General features: G+C 38.4%; 1 protein-coding gene across 2 annotated transcripts in view; it reads left to right on the forward strand.

The window, feature by feature from the left end:
• The window catches only part of SGK3 (serum/glucocorticoid regulated kinase family member 3), a 139,816-nt gene that overhangs the window by 36,067 nt on the left and 82,105 nt on the right, over positions 1 to 21,644 (forward strand). Inside the window, exon 1 of one of the 2 annotated variants that reach the window (XM_032421542.1) lies at positions 18,943 to 19,386. The exons of the other annotated variant lie outside the window; for it this stretch is intronic. The gene's annotated coding sequence lies outside the window, so the exon portion shown is untranslated. Of the gene's footprint in view, positions 1 to 18,942; positions 19,387 to 21,644 lie in introns of those variants that run through there. 2 annotated transcript variants of the gene reach the window in all.

Genomic DNA, 21,644 nt, shown 5'->3' on the forward strand with positions numbered 1-21,644 from the left:
CAGATGAGGAAACCGAGGCACAAAGAAGTTAACACTGGCCCAAAGTTATGCAGTTCCTAAGAGGCAGAAGCCAGGACTCTGTAGGTCCTGTGGAACCCTTCACTCTTTATCTCTGCATTGAATACATTTCTACATGTGATTTCACCTGACACTCACACTTATCTCTTGTGGTATTTTTATCCCCAGGTGAGGGGACAGTAACCAAGGTAGAATCTTGTTCAAAGTCACATGTGTAGTCAAGATATATAGGTCAGGCAATGTGTAGGAAAGAACAACTAAAGACACTGTAAATTGCTGACACTTTTCTTTCCCCCACATTACATACTTTCCCAGCTTTAAAATAAACAAATATGATCCTACCCTCTCCATACCCCAGAAATATTCTAGCCATTTGTTTGTATTTTGGTTTTCTGAATTCAAATGCACATCCCCCTAAAAGTCACAGATGACACTTCTTAATTCCTAACCAGGTTGCAAGATTTTAAATACTGGCCTTAGATTTTAAATGCCCTTATGAACCCCTGAACTCTGGTTGCCCTCTGAGTCCTGAGTTTTTTGGGAAGTGGTAATGACTGAAGATTTGTTTGATTAGCAATGTGCTGTTGTGGTGGGAGAGAAGTCTTCAGAAACCCGGAGATGGGAATCCCAGAGCTTTAGCAGAATTGGTTGTGAAAGGTGGTTGACCCTCCCAGCAAAGGCAGACCAGGGTCCCAATAGCAAAGGAAAGAGTTGGACTGTATATTTTGGATATTCACAGATCAGGGGGTTTCTGTTTAAATTGTGACCAGCTTTGACTTTGATAATTTCTGCGTTTACAGATGAGGAGAGATAATGTAAAGTTAAGGAACATTGCCCCATTTTTATGTTACTAGTTAATGATTGAGCCAGGACTAGACTTAAATCTCTACCCCCTTAACCTATTGCCCCAGTGGGATTAAAAGCCAGTGAGACTTTACCACCACTAAGACACTAATTTGCTGGTACATCTCTTGCGGATGGCGGCTGCCTCAGTACTCTGAATGATTCCAGGCAGTCTCATAGACCTGATGTTTTCATCAAAACTCTAATGTAAGAAAGACAATTATCATATGGTTTCATTCATATGTGGAATATAAGAAACAGTGCAGAGGATCATAGGGGAATGGAGGAAAAACTGAATGGGAAGAAATCAGAGAGGGAGACAAACCATGAGAGACTCTTGACTCTGAGAAACAAGCTGAGGGTTGCGGAAGGGGAGGTAGGTGCGCGGATGGGGTAACTGGGTGATGGGCATTAAGGAGGGCATGTGATGTGATGAGCACTGGGTGTTATACGCAACTGATAAATTATTGAACACTACATCTGAAACTAATGATGTACATATGTCGGCTAATTGAATTTAACTTAAAAAAAGAAATTCTCTAATGTTGTGACACCACACAGCATTCCCTCACTCATCAAGTCACCCTAGTATGTCAGGTGTTATCCTACACCCTGCCAACCCAGTGGTGAATGTGATAGGCAGTCTCTGCTCTCATGGTGCTTAAGGAGAGACAGTCATAAAACAATCACCCCAAGTGTTTAATTACATTTGCATGATAAATGGTATATAGGATAAGTATTGGATACTATGCGAGTGTAACAAGGGCCCTAACCTAGTAGTACGGCCCTAAGGACGTACTACTCAGGCTGATCCCCAAAAGGCAAGTAGTAGTTAGCTAAGTCTTATGGACTGAATTGTGTCTCCCTTCAAATTCATATGTTGAAATCCTGACCCCCAATACCTCAGAATGTGACTGTATTTGAAGATAGAGTCTTTAAAGAGTTAATTAAGGTTGAATAAGATCATTAGGGTGGGCCCTACCTGACATGACTAGTGTCCTTGTGAGAAGAAATGAGGACAGACTGTGTATACAGAGGGGGATCGAGTGAAGACAGAGGGAAAAGATGGCCATCTACAAGCAGTGAGAAGAAACCAACTCTATAGACACCTTGATCTTGGACTTCTAGCTTCTAGAATTACGAGAAAATGAATTTCTGTTGTTTAAGCTATCCAATCTGTGTCACTTTGGTATGGCAACCCTAGTTGACTGATACATCAAGCAAAAAGTAGAGGTAAGAGTGTTCCAGGTAGAATGACTCTACAGACTGAGAGGAAGGTTGTAGTTGGCTAGTTTGCTATTTAAAGGGACTCTTTCCATCTATTTGGAGGAATAAGAGAATAAGAAGAATGGTATGTTACCCACATTTACAAAACCAAAAATCTTTTCAAGTTACGGGTTACCAAAAACTAACAAAGATTCCTGAAATTGAGTCATATATCTAGTCTTTTAAAAGATAATAATCTGGATATGTAAAATTGCTTATGTATACATTTATTTATTTTTAACGGTCTTTTTTTTTTTTTTGAGAGAGAGAGTGAGAGTACACATGCACACGAGCAGGTGGGGGAGGGTCAGAAGGAGAAGGAGAAGGAGAGAGAGAATCTTAAGCATGCTCCATACTTCGCATGGAGTCTGACTCAGGGCTCAGTCTCACAACCCTGAGATCATGACGTGAGCTGAAATCAAGAGTGGGACGTTTAACTGACTGAGCCAGCCAGGAGCCCCTGTTTATGTATTTATTAATGGTCCAGTCTTCTGAAATTATCATGTGTAGACCTGCTTCTAAAGAGTATTACATGTTCATGGGGTTCTTTTGCCTGGGAGGGTCTGTCTCTGCCTTCCTACCCCTGAAAATCCAATGCATAGTTAAAAATAACTGAAATCTTATGTACATGATACCTTTGATTGCTCAGGCCCCTACTCGTCTGTCCTTTTTTACTAATTGTGTGTGCTAGTGGTTCGCACACTTTTTGGTCTAGAACCCCTTACACTCTTAAAAATTATTGAGGACCCCAAAGAGTTTGTATATATGTGGATTATCAATATTTACTATATAAGAAGTTAAAACTGAGAAATTTTTAAAAATATTTAAGTTTAAAATATTTAGCTATTACATATTAACATAAAACATTTTTATGATAAGTGTTTCCCAAAACTAAAAAAATAATTAGTGAGATTAACACTGTTTTACATATTTCAAATCTCTTTAATTATATCTGGCTTACTAAGAGACAACTGGATCCTTATACCTGCTGCATTCAAACAGTTACAATATGTTGTTTTGATTGAAGTATGCAAAAAAAAAACCAACCCAGGCCTCACAAAGATATGTAGTGGGAAAAAGCAGGGATATTTTAATAGCATTTCCAGAAAACTGTGAAAATTCTTCTTTGATACTATACCAAGACTTGGCAAGTGGCTGTTTTTTAAACACAAGCTATGTGACTTAAAACAACAAAAATTTATTCTCTCACAGTTCTGGAGTCTAGAAGTCTGAAATCACGGAGTCAGCAAGGCCACATTCTCTCTAAAGACTCTAGGGGACATTTGTTCCTTACCTCCTGTAGCTTCTGGTGGTTGTCTGCCTTATGTGGCCTTCTCCTCCATGTGTCTCTGTGTCTTCTCTTCTGTCTCTTGTAAGGACACTTGTCATTGGATTTAAGGCTCACCTGGAAAATATATAAATGATCTTATCTTGTGATCCATTTGGGGAGCCACCATTCAACCCACTATGGTCAGCTTACGTTTTGAAGGGACCTTGGGTGCATGCATGGTTTTGTAACTTCATACATTAGTCTTTTGGAAAATACTGGTTCACTAATTCATGCATATTTTCCAAATGTTGACTCATTTCATTTAATAATATTTTTAAAAATCACATTTATTAATATCCCTGAGTGCATCAGAAAAATCTTTCAGTGGAAGGAAGCAGGCGAGCTCATGGGCGGAAGAAACAAATTTTCCAAAACTCTTAATTTCACTTTAAAGGTTGAGTTTTATCATTGCCAACAAATACACTGAGTTGTTTTCCTCAGTGTGACAGGCTTACTTTGTTCGTTTTCAAGAAAATGTCTGCCAAATACCCAAGTTTGGCAAATATTGTCATTTGTCAGTCATCCTTTTCAGTAAAAATGGTGTTCTGTATAAAGCAGTTAGTTCAGCTTTTAACTCAAACAATCACACAAGGAAGGACTTTCCCTCCAGACACTCATTAGACTTTGGTAATAGAGCAGAAGTGCTTTATGCATACTAACCATTTTGTCACACAGTATATTAAAAACTAATGGACTCAAAGGTCAAGATTTAATAAAATTTATACTGCTTTTTCAAGGATATCCTTAAGTGAACTTGGCTTTTTCCTCTTTTTAAACTGCAAGTGAGTAATGGTAAAGAAAACAATGAGTAAGATAGCCATGAGCCTGCCTTGTTTCATGCCAGGGCACCAGCAGTTCTAGGTATTATTACTTTTGCACCAGCAGTGCGAATCAATAAAAAAGGCAAATAACATCTTAGTGTTGTTATGAAAATAGTCTGACCTCACAGATCCCCTTAAAGGGTCATAGGGCCTTCCAGGGCTCCATGGACATGAAGATTGAAAACTGCTGATGTACATTTTAGAACTAAATCACCATAGACTGATTAATTTTTTTAACATACGTGTATTTCTTGTTAATAGGACTGTTTCCTTAGAAATGAAATATATGCATGTACCTAAAAATAAAAACAAATAGTACAGGAAGGCTTATAATGAAAAACAACACTCTCCCACCTCACCAGTCCTCTGAAGGAAACACTATTTTAAGGAAACATACCTTTTTATTATAGAAAATTTCAGACATCTACAAAAATAGTCTGAATAGTATAATTAGCCTTCATAAACATGTTGCCCACTTTCAATAATTACCTACTTACAGTTAAATATTATTCAGCTAATCACACCCTCTTCCCCTGTCTCCACAATTTTGAGGCAAATCTGAAACATCAGGTCATTTCATCTTTCAGTATATTTTTTAAAGATTTTGTTTATTTATTATTTTGAGAGAGAGAGTGCGAGCAGGGGTAGGGGCAGAGGGAGAGGGAGAGAGAGAATCTCAAGCAGACTCCGCACTAAGAGCAGAGCCCAACACCACACTCCATCCCAGGACTCTGAGATCATGACCTGAGCTGAAACCAAGAGTCAGACGCTCAGCTGACTGAACCACACAAGCACCCCCTTAAATATTTCAGTATTACCTCTAAAATATAGACTCTTTTCAGAAACGTAACAGTAATATCATGTCTTTAAAAAACCACAGTGATTTCTTAATGTCATTAGATATCCAGTCATCATATTTAAATTTCCCCAATTGCCTCATATTTTTTTCAGTTTATTCCAATCAAGATCCAAATAATATCCATATATTACAATTGGTAGTTGATGTATCTTTTAAGTCTTTTAATCTAAGTGTTTCTTGCCTTTCTTTTTTCCCTTACAACTTACGTAATGAAGAAACAAGGTCATTTGTCCTATAGAATTTACCACTAAATTTTGCTGATTGAATTCCTGAAATGTTATTTATCATGTATCTCTGACCTCTGTTTTTCCTATACATTGGAAGTTAGAACTATAAACTTGATGAGATTTGGGTTCACATTTTTTGGCAAGAACACTTCATAAGTGGTAGTGTGTTTTTTCTTTCAGGAGACAAAATGTCTGTTTGGCTATCCTTTTTTAAGGTGAGCAGTCTTTGATGGTCATTGCCTAGATGCATTAATTCCTTAGAGGTTGCAAAATGGTCACATTTCTTCTTTATTCATTCTTCTATAAAAAGCAACATCCCCTCATCGACTATTTGGTTACCTTGGATATAATTTGTATTGGAAAGGCAGTATAAAGGCTTGATTCTTACCATTTACCAGTTAAAAAAAAAAGATTTAGTTCCTTAGTATCACTCATAGATAATCCATGAGGTTTGTTTTGTATTTTTTTAACGATTTGTGTATTTATTCGAGAGGCAGAGAGTGCACAAGTGGGGGGAGGGGCAGAAGGAGAGGGAGAGAGAATCCTAAAGCAGACTCCCCACTGTTCATGGAGACTGATACAGGGCTCAATCCCAGGACCCTGAGAACATGACCTGAGCTTAAACCAAGAGTTGGCTGCTTAACCAACTGAGCCACCCAGGTGCCCCTGTTTTGTATTTTTTAGTGTCTTTGTAAACTTCTGTATTTAGCATTCATTGTGTTTCAGTTCACCATAGTCATTATTCTTTTTTATGCTTGATTTTTCCATCTTTGGTTAACTGCGTTGGTCCTAAGGTCTTTGACATGACTCTGGTATTCATTTATATCATACCAGAAAGTAAGGAAGTTAAGACATTTCATTTTGTATATTTTCTGCCCCATATCTGCAATCATCCAATCCCACAAGAAGCCCTGGTTCATTTTAGCAGAAAATATCTGGAGACCACTATCTAGGTGCTGATGGTGCTCATTTTACTTCATTTAAAATGTGCTCTTTTGCTGTTGGTAGAAATGAAAACTGGTACAGCCTCTCTGGAAAACAGTATGGAGGTTCCTCAAAAAGTTAAAAATAGAGCTAACCTGTGACCCAGCAATTGCACTACCAGTATTTACCCAAAAGATACAAACATAGTGATTTGAAGGGGCACCTGCACCCCGATGTTTATACCAGCAGTGTCCACAATAACCAAAATATGGAAAGAGCCCAGATGTGCATTAACAGATGAATGCATAAAGAAGATGTGGGGTGTATACACACACACACACACACAATATTACTCAGCCATCAAAAATAATGAAATCTTGCCATTGGCAACGATGTGGGTAGAACCAGAGGGTATTATGCTAAGTGAAATAATTCAGTCAGAGAAATACAAATATCATATGATTTCACTCATGTGTAATTTAAGAAACAAAACAAATGAACATAGGAGAAGAGAAGGAAAAATAAAATAAGATGAAAATTGAGAGAGAGGCAAACCATAAGAGACTTCGAACTCTAGGAAACAAACTGAGGGTTGATGGAGGAGAGGTGGGTGGGGGGATGGGGTAATTGGGTGATGGGCGTTAATGAGGGCGCTTGATGTAATGAGCACTGGGTGTTATATGCAACTGATGAAACACTGAATCCTACCTTTGAAACTAATTTTAAAAAATCTTAGAAAGTAAGTTCATATGAATGAAGCTATTAGTGCTAAGCTCTGGGACCCAAACTGGAAAAAAACAAATCACCTATTTATGACATAGTCTTTTGAATCATGAAAATATGGTGGAAAATAATTTTCCCCCTTAGCATACAAAAGAATGCATAAAAAAAGTTCTTGTAATCTCCGTCTCCATTAATGGAATCTGAATTAGTCTTTTAAAAGAAATATGTGTAATTAATCATGGATTAAAAATTACTGACCAGATCATATAAATCATTTGAGACAAACTTAAACCCAAAGGCTTATTCCAAATTCCAGTGTCAAAATTACTCAGCACATCATTAATAGATGATTTTCTGCATACAAGATTAATAGAAAAGATCTGACTTTTGAGGGTTGAGAAAAGGATTCAATTGGATGTCAAATTCAAAGATTTTATTTCCTCTCTAAGATGAATAACCTCTAATTATTGTTTATCAATTTTATTTTCTCTGGCCCACTGCTATAGAGGGCTTCAGCGTAATTATATCATAGGTCACTAATTCTTTTATAGAGTTAGGTCCCCTTCACTGTAACATTAATATTTATATAAACCAACATTGATTTAACAGAAGATATATAAGCACTGTTATATATAAGAATTATTTGGAATTTGAGATACAGAAAATAATATTTAAAATATTGTTTTTATCAGAAATTTATACTTAATCAGTCTTTCTTTATGAAATTTTCAGGCACCTTTATATTTCAGTAAATGTACAATCCCCGTTGGTGTACTTAAACTTTTATCGTGTTCCTTTATTATAATTCATTTGTCATTATATCTTTATAGTGCGTTATGTTGTGTTCCTGCTTCAGCTTTGTTTCTTAGTCAATATACTTTCTTCAGTACAAAAGAATCAAGTTTATTCATAAAAGTTATTAGCCATCTCAGAATTCCAGGCATAAAGTCTGAGAAAACAGTGGAAGTTTCACATTAATCTGCTCTAGAATATTAGCAATGAGTTTCTTAGAAACTCATTGACTTTTCAAAATCATTTTATTATACATGGTTAAGTTGTCATTATAGAGAGCTGATGTAGCATAGTGGTTGAGAGTATGTACTCTGGAACCAAAGTAGCTAGATTCCAATCCCAACTCTGCCAGTTAATAGCAAGTGACATTAAGCCAATTGATTTGGCTTTGTAGGTGTTTCTTCACCTGTAGAATGGGGATGATAGCTGTGCATAGCTCATAAGCTTATTGTGAGGATCAATATATGTAAAAGTGCGATATGACTGTTAGCTATTATTATTTTGACTCATACTATTAAGAACATTAGCAATTATAGGGTGCCTGGGCGGCACAGTCAGTTAAGCATCTGACTCTTGGTTTTAGCTTAGGTCATGATCTCAGGGTGGTGAGATCGAGCCCTGCATCTGGCTCTGAGCTCCACACAGAGTCTGCTTAAGACCTTCTCTACCTCTTCCCCTACTCCTCTCCCCCCTCAAATAAATAAATAAATCTTTAAAAAAAAAGAACATTAGCAATTATTGTGAGGGATACAAATAGTTCTAGTTATTTCCTATTAGTGTTCAGAAATATGTCTATAACTATTTTATCAGGAAACTGTAATATTACCTATTTATGTGATTTTCTTTTCTTTTTTTTTTAAGATTTTATTCATTTCACAGAGAGAGAGAGCACAAGCAGGGAAAGCTGCAGGCAGAGGGAGAAGCAGGCTCCTCGTGGAACAGGGAGCCCGATGCCAGGCTCTATCCCAGGACCCTGGGATCATGCCCTGAGCCGAAGGCAGATGCTTAACCAACTGAGCCACCCAGGTGCCCCTATTTATGTGATTTTCAAAGGTTTTAGACATGCTAGAGTCAAATACATTCTCAGAAGAACACATCTCCAATTTTATAATGGAAGCCAAGAGGATTCATATGCAGAGATTTATTTTTTATTAATCTGTTTCTTTCAATATTATGTGGCTGATCCGTGTAAGAATATCCTAAGGACACTGGGAATAATAGGATGAATCACATATGCATCTTGCCAACAATTATTGACTAATAGAGGACAAACAAACAACTCTGAGGTAGAAAGCAACAAGTGCAGATAAAATGCTCGTAGAAGCTTACAGGAAAGAGAATATGCCCCACTAAAAGATTGAGAAAAAACTCTTAAAGGAGCTTGTATTTGAATAATGCCACGAAAGAAGAGCAGGACTATGTCTGTAGAGAAATGAGGTTCTGTGTTGCATGTAGAGGAAAGGGCTTGTTTTGCTTGGAGAATGGGAGGCATGAAGGGGAAGTAGGATTATGTGATGGTCAGATATGAAGGCTCTAGGAGGCTAGGCTGATAAGATTTTATTTAGTCATCAGTGGGATATTGTTAAGGTGTTTTCTACAAAATTAAGATGGCATTCACATAACATAAAATTAACCATTTTAAAATGAACGATTCAGTGACATTTAGTATATTTACAATGTTGTGTAACCACTACTTCTATCTAGTTTCAAACATTTTCTTTACCCCAAGTTAAACCCCATGTCCATTAAGCAGTAATTTCCCATTCCCATTTCCGCCCCCCCCCCCGCCCCGCCCCAGCAACTACCAATCTGCTTAGTGTTTCTGTGGATCCACTTATTCCAAGTAGTGGATTTATTTGGGATGTGCCCTCTTGTGTCTGACTTCTTTCACTTAGCATGTTTTTGAGGTTCATCCATATTGTAACATATATCAGTACTTCATTACTTTTTATGGCTGAATACTATTCTGTTGAATATATATAACACAATTTGTTTATCCATTCATCCCTTGATAGACATTTGGTTGTTTCCATCTTTCAGCTATTGTAAATAGTGCAGCTATTAACATGTACATGTAAATATTTATTTGGGCACATGTATTCGGTTGTTTGGGGTAAATAGGTGTGGAATTGCTGGGTCATATGGTAATTCTATGTTTAGATTTCTGAGGAACTGACAAACTGTTTTCCACAGTAGCTGCACCATTTTATATTCCTACCAACAAATACAAGGGCTCCAGTTTCTCCACATCCTCACCACCACTTGGTTTCCACTCTTTTTTTAATTATTTTATAATTTATTTTTTATTATTACCATGCTAGTGTGTGTGACCTGGTATCTCTTTGTGGTTTTGATTTGCATTTTCCTGATGACTAATGATGTTGAACATCTTTTCATATGCTTGTTGGCTGTTTATATATCTTCTTTGGAGAAATGTTTATTCAGGCCCTTTGCCCACTTTTTAATTGTGTTGTTTATCTTTTTGTTGTTGAGTTGTACAAGTTTTTTATATGTTCTCGATGCTAGACTCTTTTCAAATATATGATTTGCAAATATTTTCTCCCACTCCATATGTTGTCTTTTTACTTTCTTGATGATAATCTTTGATTCACAAAGTTTTTTAATTTTTTAATTTTGATTTTTCACAAAGGTTTTTAATTTTTTATGAAGTGCAATTTATCTATTTTGTTGTTGTTGCTCATACTTTTAGTGTCATATCTAAGAATCCATTATCAAATCCAAGGTCATGAATATTCATATCTATGTTTTCATATAAGATTTTTATAGTTTTAACTCATATTTAAGTCATTAATCAATCTTGAGTTAGTTTTTATATAGAGTGTGAGGTAGGAATCCAACTTCATTTTTTTGTATGTGGATACGCAATTGGCCAACCACTATTTGAAGAGACTATCCTTTCCCCGTTGAATGATCTTAGCACCCTTGTTGAAAATTAGTTGACCATAGATATATGGGCTTATTTATGGACTCAATTCTATCCCAGTGGTTTATAGGCCTGTCCTTGTGCTAGTATTATATTATTTTCATTACTATAACTTTGTGGTAAGTTTTGAAATCAGAAAGTATGAGACCTTGTTCTTTTTCAATATTGTTTTGGTTATATAGGGCCCTTTGCAATTCTATATGAATTTGAGGGTCATTTCTGCAAAACAAGGCTGTTAGAATTTTGATAAAGATTGCATTAAAATTATTACAGGATTTGAACAGAGAAAATGATGTGACTAGAATGGAATTGTCTTAGACAACATTCTACAATATGGATAGGAAAAGGAAGGAGTCTGGGAAACCACTAAAAAAGTTAGCACAACAGGAAGGCTCAGACTTATATTGTCAGAGTGAAGTAAAGGGACAAATGCCAGACAGGCTGTGGAGGCAGACTTGAAGGGACTGAAGAAATTGGTCCATTCATTTAATAATTTGCACCCCATTGTTAAATGCCCCAGGCCCTGCAAAAGTTATGGTAAACAAGATGGATATGTTATTTTGCTTTCATGGACCTTGAACTCTAATGGGGCAGGAATAGGGGAACAGTAAACAGTGAAATAAAGAGCAAATTGTGATCACAGTGCTATGAAGAAAATGAATAAGCTACTATTACAGAGATAACAGAGGAAGGCCTATTTTATATAGGAAAGGCCTCGATAAAGAACAGCTATTTATGTATTTATTTTCAAGTAGGCTCCACACCCAGTGTAGAGCCCAATGCAGGGCTTGAACTCACAACCCTGTGATCAAGAGTTGGACGTTTAACCGACTGAGCCACCCAGGCATGCCGCCCACATTTTTTTAAAGATTTTATTTATTTATTTGAGAGAGAGTGAGCATGAGCGGGGGGAAGGGGCAGAGGGAGAGGGAGAAGCAGGCTCCCCACTGAGCAGAGAGCCTGACTCCTGGGACTCGATCCCAGAACTCCGTAATCATGACCTGAGCCAAAAGCAGATGCTTAACTGACTGCCTTAACCCAGGCGCTCCCCTTTTATTTTTTTTTTTAATTTTTATTTATTTATTTATTTGATAGAGAGAGAGCCTGAATGGGGGAAGAGCAGAGGGAGAGGGACAAGCAAACTCTATGCTGAGCACGGAGCCTGAAGCAGGCCTCAATCCCAGGACCCTGAGATCATGACCTGAGCAGAAATCAAGAGTTGGAGGCTTAACTGACTGAGCTACTCAGGTGTCCCTCTCAGTCTTTTTGTGTGTGTGCTGATTAGTCTGGTTTAGCAATTTGACTGATTTTTTTTTTTTTAATTAACTTTTGGTCTCATTGATTTTTCTTTTTTCTCTTTCATTGCTTGTGCTCAGATCTTTATTACGTTCTTTCTATGCATAATACTTTGGTTTAATTTGCTCCCTTTGTTTAGTAAGGTAGAAACTGAGGTCACTGATTTGAGAACTTTCTTTTTTTATTATGGGTATTACCTCCTAAGGACTGCTTTATTGCCATCCACAAATTTTGATATGTTGTATTTTAATTTTCATTCAGTGCAAAATATTTCCTAGTTTTCCTTTTGATTTCTTCTTTGACCCATGGGTTACTTAGAATTGTATATTGATTTCACATATTTGGGGATTTTCCAGATGTTTTTCTGTTATTGATTTCTAACTTAATTTCACTGTAGTTAGAGAACATACTTTGTATGCCTTAAATTCTTATAAGTTTATTAAAACTTGTTTTGTGCCCCAATATATGGTCTATCTTGGTAAATATCTTGTGTGTACTTGAAAAAGAATTATATTCTTGTGTCTTGTAGTGATCTATAAATGTCAGTTAGGTTAAGATGGTTAATAGTATTGTTTGGGTCTGTTATATCTGCTATGGTCTGAATGTTTGTGTCTACCCTCAAATTCATACATGGAAATCTTCACCTCCAAAGGTGATGGTATTAGTAGGTGGGGCATTTGGGAGGTCATTAGGTCAGGAAGGTGGAGCCCTTATAAATAAGATTAGTACTCTTACAAAAGAGAACCCACAGAACTTCTTATTCCCTTCTATCAGGTGAGGACACAGAGAAAAGATACTGGCCATAGACCAGGAAGAGGGCCCTCACTCAACCATGCTGGCTCCCTGATCTCCAATTTTCAGTCTCCAGAACCCATGAAAATTAAATTTCAGTTGTTTATAAGCTACACAGTCTGTGGGATTTTGTTATAGTGACCCAAAATGATTAAGACAATATCCTTGCTGATCTTGTTTCTACTTGTGCTATTATTATGAGAGTGTTTTTAAAACCTCTAAAAATAACATATGCCTATTTTTCCTTCAAGTTGTTTCAGTTTTTTCTCATTTATTTTGAAGCTCTGTTATTAGATACATAAATGATTAGTACTTTTTTTTTTAAAGATTTTATTTATTCATTTGCTAGAGAGAGAGAGAGAGCACAAGCAGGGGGATAGGCAGCGGAAAGGGATAAGCAGGCTCCCCGCTGAGCAGGGAGCTCCATGCGGGGCTGGATCCCAAGACTCTGGGATCATGACCTGAGCTGAAGGCAGATGCTTAACCAACTGAGCCACCCAGGCGCCCCCATAAATGTTTAGGACTTTTATGTCCTCAAGATGAATTGGCCTCTTCATAACTATGAAATGACCTTCTCTTTCCCTGGTAATATTATTTGCTCTGAAATCTACTTTATGTGGTATTATTATAGCTGCTCCAGCTTTCTTTTGACTAGTGTTAGCATGGTATAGCTTTTTCCATCCTTTTACTTTTAACCTATTTGTGTCTTCATATTTGAAGTATAGTTTTTTGTAGGTGAAGTATAGTTGGGTCTTGTTTTATTTATCCAGTAAGACAAATTTTAATTGTGGTGTTTTGACCATTGTCTTTAATGTTATTATTGATATGAGTTAAGTTTATGTCTGTCCTCTTGTTACTTGTTTTCTATTTGTCTTATCTGTTCTTTGTGTCCTCTTTCCTCTTTTTCTACCTTATTTTGGGGTTTGAGTATACTACTTTATTATAGTCTATCTTCAAATGAATTATGCGATGTCACTTATAGGATGCTTACACTTAATTATACAATATACCTTTCATAATATACTTCCATGTCTCTCCTCCCAACCTTTATGCTATTGTTGTCATACATTTTACTTACATATAGGCTATAAAACCCACAATAAATGATTACTATTGTTGTTTTAAACAGTTATTATCTTTTAAAAGATACAAATTGTAAAAAACCCAACACATCTCTTGTTACTATTTCCACTGTTCTTCATTCCTAGTGTATATTTCCAGAAATCTGGAGTCATTTTCTGTCTGTCTGATGGACCCCCTTTAACATTTCTTGTAGTGCAAGTCTTCTTGTTATGGTCTTTCCGTTTCTGTGCATCTGAAAAAAATCTTTATATTGTCTTGAGTTTTGAAAGATATTTTTTGCTGAGTATAGAATTCTAGGTTTACAGCTTTTTTGTTCAGTACTTCAAAGATGTTGCTCCAATGTCTTTTTCTTGCACTGTTTCTGACAAGAAATCTGTCATCTTTGCTCTTGTTTCTCCATATATAGCATGTCTTTTTTTCCCCTGGCTGCCATTAAGATTTTTGCTTTATCACTGGTTTATTTTTTTTATTTTTTTATTTTTAAATATTTTATTTATTTATTTGACAGAGAGAGACATAGCGCGAAAGGGAACACAAGCAGGGGGAGTGGGAGAGGGAGAAGCAGGCTTCACATGGAGCAGGGAGCCCGATGCGGGGCCCGATCCCAGGACCCTGGGATCATGACCTGAGCTGAAGGCAGATGCTTAACGACTGAGCCACCCAGGCACCCCTGGTTTTTAGTAATTGTATTATGAAATATCTTGTTGTAGTTTTCTTTGTGTTTCTGGTGTTTGTGTTCATCAAGCTTGTGAGATCTGTGGGTTTATAATTTTCATCAAATTTTGAAATTTCAGTCATATTTCTTCAAATGTCTATTTTGATCTTTCCCCAGCCTACCTTTATCCTTTCCTTCTTGGACTCCAACTACAAGTATGTGAGGCTGCTTAAAGGTTTCCCATAGCTTATTATTTTTTTTTAAAGATTTTATTTATTTATTTGACAGAGAGAGACACGAGAGGGAACACAAGCAGGGGGAGTAGAAGAGGGAGAATCAGGCTCCCAGCCGAGCAGGGAGCCCAATGCAGGACTCGATCCCAGGACCCCTGGATCATGACCTGAGCTGAAGGCAGATGCTTAATGACTGAGCAACCCAGGCGCTCCTCCCATAGCTTATTGATTCCTTTTTTAATTCCTTTTTCTCTCTACAATTCATCTTGGAAATTTTATATTGTGTGTCTTCAAGTTCACTAATCCTTTCTTCTGCAATGTCTATTCTTCCATTAATCCCATCCAGTGTATTTTTCACCTTAGAGATGGTTGTTTTCATCTCTAAATTGGATTTAGAAATTTTTTATACCTTCCTTGTCTCTACTTAATTTTTTGAATATATGTCCATTATAATAACTGTTTTAATGTTCTTGTCTGCTAATTCTAACATCTATACAGTTGTTAGTTTCAGTGATTGATTTTTCTTCTCATTATGGGTCGTATTTTTATTTGCATGCCTTGGCACATCTGATTGAATGGCAGATGTGAATTTTAGCTTGTTGGGTGCTGAATATTTTTGTATTTTTATAAACATGCCTGAATTTTAATTTGAGATGCAGTTAAATAACTTTAAAATAGTTTGATCCTTTTGGATCTTGCTTTTTATTTTTGGGCGGCACTCAAGCAGCATTTAGTCTAGGGCTAATTACTCTCCAATACTAGGGCAAGACCCTTCTAAGTACTCTATCTCGTTGAACTGGGACATTTCTAGTTGGCCTGGTGTGAATAGCGACTGTTCCTGGCCCTCTGTGAGTGCCCAGTACTTTTCCTTCTAATGCTTTGAGATGGTTTGTTCTTTCCATGACCCTGAGTACAGGCATACACTGATCAGCACTACTGAATTCCCAAGGAAGACCCTCTGCAGATCTCTGGGATTCTCTGTGTTGTTATCTTGTCTCCATATCTGAGTTGTGAACGCTAGCTATCTTGTTCTCCCTGGTCTCACAGCTCTTGTAGTTCCCTCTTTTCCTGCCGTGGCCTGTAAGTTCTCTGAAGGTGATAAGCTAGGGCCAATCTTGTACGTTTCCCATCTCTGAGGCATCAGTCTCCTTCACTGCGTGATATCCATCTTGAAAACTGTTGTTTTATATTTTTTGTCTGGCTTCTTTTGGTTGTTGTTGGTTCAGGTGGGAGAGTAAATATGGTCCTTGTTACTACATCTTGGCCAGATTGAGAAGTTCCCCCAAGGCTCTAATCTTAATAGTTACTTCACATTTTTAGAAGAGGAAGAGAAACATTCCAAGAGTCTATAACCAGTAGCCTCTGGTACAACCAGTCTGTAAAATGAAGTGTGACTGTTGTTTAATCTGCCTATTAATGCTTTTTAAACATCCAGAATATTATAAAGGTTTGCTGTGAGTAGTGATTTATAGATTGTCTGGGCCAGACTTCAGAGCTCTGGGGCCTCCTTTAAATATGCCAGTGACATTTTCAAAACACAAGGGGCCATTGATAGATTGCAAATCAGTTTTCACTCTTACTTGGTAGTCATTCTGCAAACTTGGTTCTGCTTCTACTTTTGTCATCTGGGTAAGGTTGCAATTAAGGAAAATTTACTCTCTAAAGATGTTAGTAGTATGTAGGGCCCCTTGACATAGGCAGTTTACCGTGATTTGAGGCTTTATTTCTTGGACACTAAAAACCTTTCTAGTCCCACTCTGAGAAGTGCTGTGTGATTCTTGTTTATCTTATTCTTAAAAATTTATTTGAAATTGAAGGGAAACTCTTACAATCTTATTTACATGAAAAGAAAAGACCAGTATTTTAATTAAAGCAAAGGACAGAGAGGGCTTAAGGAAAGCTGAAAATAATCATAGACTAATGAATATATTCTTAAGCACTTACTATGGGTATGTCACTTGTTTTGGCAATGGGGTGACAAAAGAACGGGCTGGCTATTTTTATTTTTATGTACCTCTGTGAATCTCATAGATTTAGTCTTCAAAACAGTCTTATTTAGGGGCACCTGGGTGGCTCAGTCGTTCAGCATCTGCCTTAGGCTTGGGTCATGATCCCAGGGTCCTGGGATTGAGTCCCGCATTGGGCTCCTTGCTCAGCGGGGAGCCTGCTTCTCCCTCTGCTACTCCCTGCCACTCTGACTGCTTGTGATTCCTCTCTCTCTCTGTGTCAAATAAATAAATAAAATCTTTTTTAAAAAAAGTCTTATTTAATAGTAATTTATTTTCCCTTTTCTTTTCTTCTTCTTCTTTTTTTTTTTTTAACATAATCTCTATATCCAACGTAGGACTTGAACTTTTGAACTCAAGACCCCAACCAAGATCAGGAGTCACATGCTCTACTGATGGAGCCAGCCAGGCACTCCTGTTTTCCCTTTCTAAAAATCAGTCACATCTAGCTGCCCATCAGAGCTTTGGTTAACATGAAGTAATTGGTGTTATTTCAGTGTCATATAATTTCAGATAAAAACAGAGAATCCTGGGGCTCCTGGCTGGCTAGCTCAGTCAGTGGAGCATGTGACTCTTGATCTTGGGGTTGTGAGTCCGAGCCCCATGTTGGGTATAGAGATTACTTAAAAAATAAAAATATAAATTTTTTTAATTTAAAAAAAAATCTTGCTGTTCTAGGTAATTTGAACAGCCTAATTGTAGATGAATATATAATTTCTTTTAGGCTTTTTGAGATACTGAAAATAGCTTTTTCTTTCTTAACTGGCTGGGGCCTAGGGTTATCCAGTAAGGAGCTTACAGTTTAGTTTTGGAGATAAATATAAATAACAGAAAAAAACAAAATGAGGTAGGCCTGCTAAGTTGCCACATTGAGTGGTACAGATCCTAAGTGTTATAGTATTTTATTGGATAGCAAGATCCCTGAGCTGAGCTATCATAATCTGAACAGGTAGCTAGGACTAAGAAGTATTCTGAGCTGGGAAGCAGTGGATATAAATGTTCAGTGGCAGGAATGTCAGCTGTATGTTGTAGCTACTGTACAGTGAGAAACAGTCTGTCACAGTAGTTGGAGATTAGGTGGAAAAAATAGGTGAGGGTCAGATCTAAGAACCTGAGTTCTTTGATTTTGTACTTTATACAGAGATGGCAGTGCAAATGACAAAGTTCATTGAAGAGACTCTGTAATGGAAAAAGCCAAGGACCTGGTGACCAAATGTGAGGACTGAGAGGGAAGAGTCCAAGGTTTTTAGCTAGGACAAGAGTTGTCATTATAGCAAATAGAAAAGTCAGAAAGGAGAGCTTGAATGATGTGATGCCAGAGATCCCTGAAGCATTTTCTAAAAATTCCCAATTTCTCTGTGTGGCTCCTGACTGGACAGCACTTTCCCTATGGTCCTTTGCCCTTAATTGTTGAGCCTAGCAGGATGAAATTACGTTTGGAAGGGCATTTAGAGGTCATGAGGTCACCTGGCCTAATCTCTTCATTTTACAGATAAGCAGATCTGGGGCTTCAGATATTGTGACTTCCCTTAGGGCCACACAGCTAGGCTGGCCTCTTGGCACTGTTTTCTGAAATTCTTCCAGCAAATGCTGCTTGTTAGCAAAGTGAGCCTTGTGTTTTCCCCACCACAATTCAATTAGTGTTTGACTTGATTCCTCAAATAGTTTTTCACCTTCAAAAATCAAATAAATTAATAGTTAAAATAATTCCTTCTGAGTGGTCTGATTTTTTCCTTTATCCATACATGTAGTCGCAAACCTTGTAGTACACGGTGGGCATTAATGCCAAACTCGGCCTGGGTGAAATGAGTCTGCTCTCTTGAAAAGTGCCTGAGCTGTTTGAGGGGAGAAGGAATGAGTAAGTCTGAAGTGATTCCTACTGAGACTCCTTTCCAGAATTTTTAAAATGAAAAACGAGGATGTGTGGTGGAGATCAATAAAGGATTTGCTTCCTTTCTTTGCCCCTCTAAATCCTAGCTCCTATGACTTCTCATGCATGGAACCCTGAATTCGTGAGTCCTACCCTGCCCGAGGAGAATGAGATTAGCTAATGCGCTGAATAAGTGAACTAAGCTGCTTTAAGAGGTCTCACCCAGTGTTACACCTCGGCTGGAACCTGGGGAGAGCGCCTTCTCTTTCCCCTCCCCCAAGCCTCTTTCCTCATTTTGCCACATGGCTGTCTGTCTCCCTTTCCCCGTCCCCTCTGCCTGTGTCCCGCACCTCCTCCCTCGGGGTCACGCACCCCCACGCCCTCCCCGCTTTATTTATTTAGGGCCTCCCGGCGGCATCCAGCCGGCACCTTCACGCTGGTCCACCGTCTTCTAGCGAGCGAGGGGCAGAGCTGAGTGAGCATAAGCCCCGCCCCTAGCCTTGGGCGGAGCTAGTGGCCTAGAGGGTTCCCTTGATTGGTGTGGGCGGGGCCTGCTGCGAGGGGCGGAATCAGGAGGTCGGGCCAAGGCGGGGAGGGTGGTGGGCCCCGCTGGGGGTAGGAGGCGCGGCGCGGAGGCCCGTAGAGTGTGGCGCAGCTGTGGCGGCGTTTCCCGCTCGCTATGCGTCGGGCGAGGGTCCCCGAAGGTAAGTACGGGGAGGGGTCTGGGCGCCGCGAGAGCCAGGTGAAGGAACCCCCGCGGGCGCGTTCGAGCCAGGTGTGGTTTGGTAGGACCGGCCCCTGGGCCACTTCCGTGCGTAGTAGGAGCGCGTGGTGCGGCTGGGCGGCCCCCTGGCGTGAACCCCTAGAGGCAGGGAGACACGGGGTCCGGCTCTAGTTTTGCAGCACTTGTTCGCGGCATTACCGCCGAGACAGAAAACGTTTGCGTTGCTCCACACACCTCCCTAAATCTCGAGAGACCTCAGGTAGTGAGATTTTATGTTCTTTAAAATACATTTCTAGTTTGTGGTTCAGGACTGGAGGAGAAACTCGATAATGAACTTGCAGTGCAGCTTTATTTTGACTTCGTGTTATTCAGTTTGCAAGAAGAGTGCGATTGGTAATGGGACTGTTATTTAAACAGGGACACCAGGATTTACATAGGCAGTGTATTGTGGAGGTTAAGCTCTTAGGCTTTGAAGCTAGAGTGCTTGAGTTTGAATCTACTTGTTAATTGTGAAAACTTGGGCAATTTGCTTAATTTCTCTATGACTTTGTTTCTGCATATGTAAAATGAGGATAATGTTAGTTCCATCTTTATAGGATTGTTATGAGGATTAAATCAGTTAGTACTTAATTCCGTCTGGCGCATAGTCCACAATAACGTTGGGTATTATGCATTTAGATGGGCATTAATCTTCAAAGCTGTCAACACCGGAAAACCTTTCCGCAGAGTTGTAGCTAGAAATGCTTGGGGATTCCTTTGGAATTTCACAGACTGAATCCCACCAGATAAGGTCTCATTACTTTTCTCACCTACTAGAGATGTGATCATCCACCTGGTTTCAAATCTAATCCACTCTCAAATGATACAGAAGCCTCAGAGTCTTAAAGGCTGATCTAAAAGACGGATGAAAAAGGCAGCACTTTCAGAGAGGGTATCCTCATTTTTAACACCAAGCTCCGGTATGTTTGTTTAAAAGAAGGTCATTATCACTTTTATACAGAACTTACAAGTTGTGTTACTTGAGATGGGTGCTTATTTGTACTATTATTGCAAAAGGACGTAAACCAGAGTACCCAAATAAATAAACTAAACATAGGAATCATAACTAGCCACATAGAATCTCAGAATTAAAGGAATCTGAAAAATCACAACAGCTGCCCTTTACAGATAAGGATGAGGCCCCAGGATCCAGAACCAATGAAATGCATAGTTTAGGGTAGAATTCAGCTCTGCTGAACAACGAATTATAAAATCAAAGAATGATGTTACTTCTGATTTTGATAATTGTACTGTTTTTATTTTTGACAGTTTTATGGTGCTGTGAATGTTTTTTCTCTCTGCAGCATCCTCCTTGGTAGCTTAATTGCATGATTCATAATCATTCTTCAGCACCTTTGATTTAAATCACAAGTCTTAAAAGTTGCTACATCAATGATTGCTTTGAGAACAAGATGATTGTCTCTTAAGCTTTTTACAAACATGTTCCAACAGTGCTTTGGTTTTGTTGTTTTAAAATGTAGTCCTTTTCTCCCATGTAGGAAATATAAACAGCCAGTGTAAACAAATTGACCTACTAGGCAGTTTGTTATCACTGTGTTATTGGTGAAGTTTTTTTGATCTGCTAGGATAGAGTCAGGAAGTGGAACACTGAATACTAGCCCAAGGAAATAGGACTGGGTCACCAAAGAGATACACTGCAATTGCTGCTAACTTCAAAAGCATCACGGAGTGAGACTATTTGAAAATATTGGTGTGTTAGTTGCTGACTCTTTCCTGGCTCCTTGTGTGGTTCACTCCCTCACCTCTAGGTATTTGTTTAGATGTCACTATCTCAGTCAGACCCTAATTAAAATTCCATACAACCCCACTCTTCCTATAATATGTATTTATCTCTTTATTTACTTGTTCATTATCTCTTGTCTGCCATTAGAGGGTAAGTTCCATGAGGGCTGTGGTGCTTGCCAGTTGTGTTCACTGCTGTATCCTGAGTGCCTGGAAACTGCCTGGCACCAGGTGTCAGATTTGTGCATCTGATGCAGACATTTCCAGTTAGGGCTAGTAATTACTTAAACCAATTCACTGTCATTTTGCCCTGCTCCCCCTTCGCCCCTTTTCTAGTTATTTATTCTGGTTACCCAGGAATAAAACCTTGAGGCAGTATTAATGCCTCCTTCCACCTTGCACTCCACATGCAATAGCAAATCGCTATTACTTATTTCTCTAGTCAATTTTTTGCAA

The sequence above is a fragment of the Phoca vitulina genome, unplaced genomic scaffold, assembly GCF_004348235.1.
Source record: "Phoca vitulina isolate PV1807 unplaced genomic scaffold, GSC_HSeal_1.0 scaffold25, whole genome shotgun sequence".
Lineage (NCBI taxonomy): Eukaryota > Metazoa > Chordata > Mammalia > Carnivora > Phocidae > Phoca > Phoca vitulina.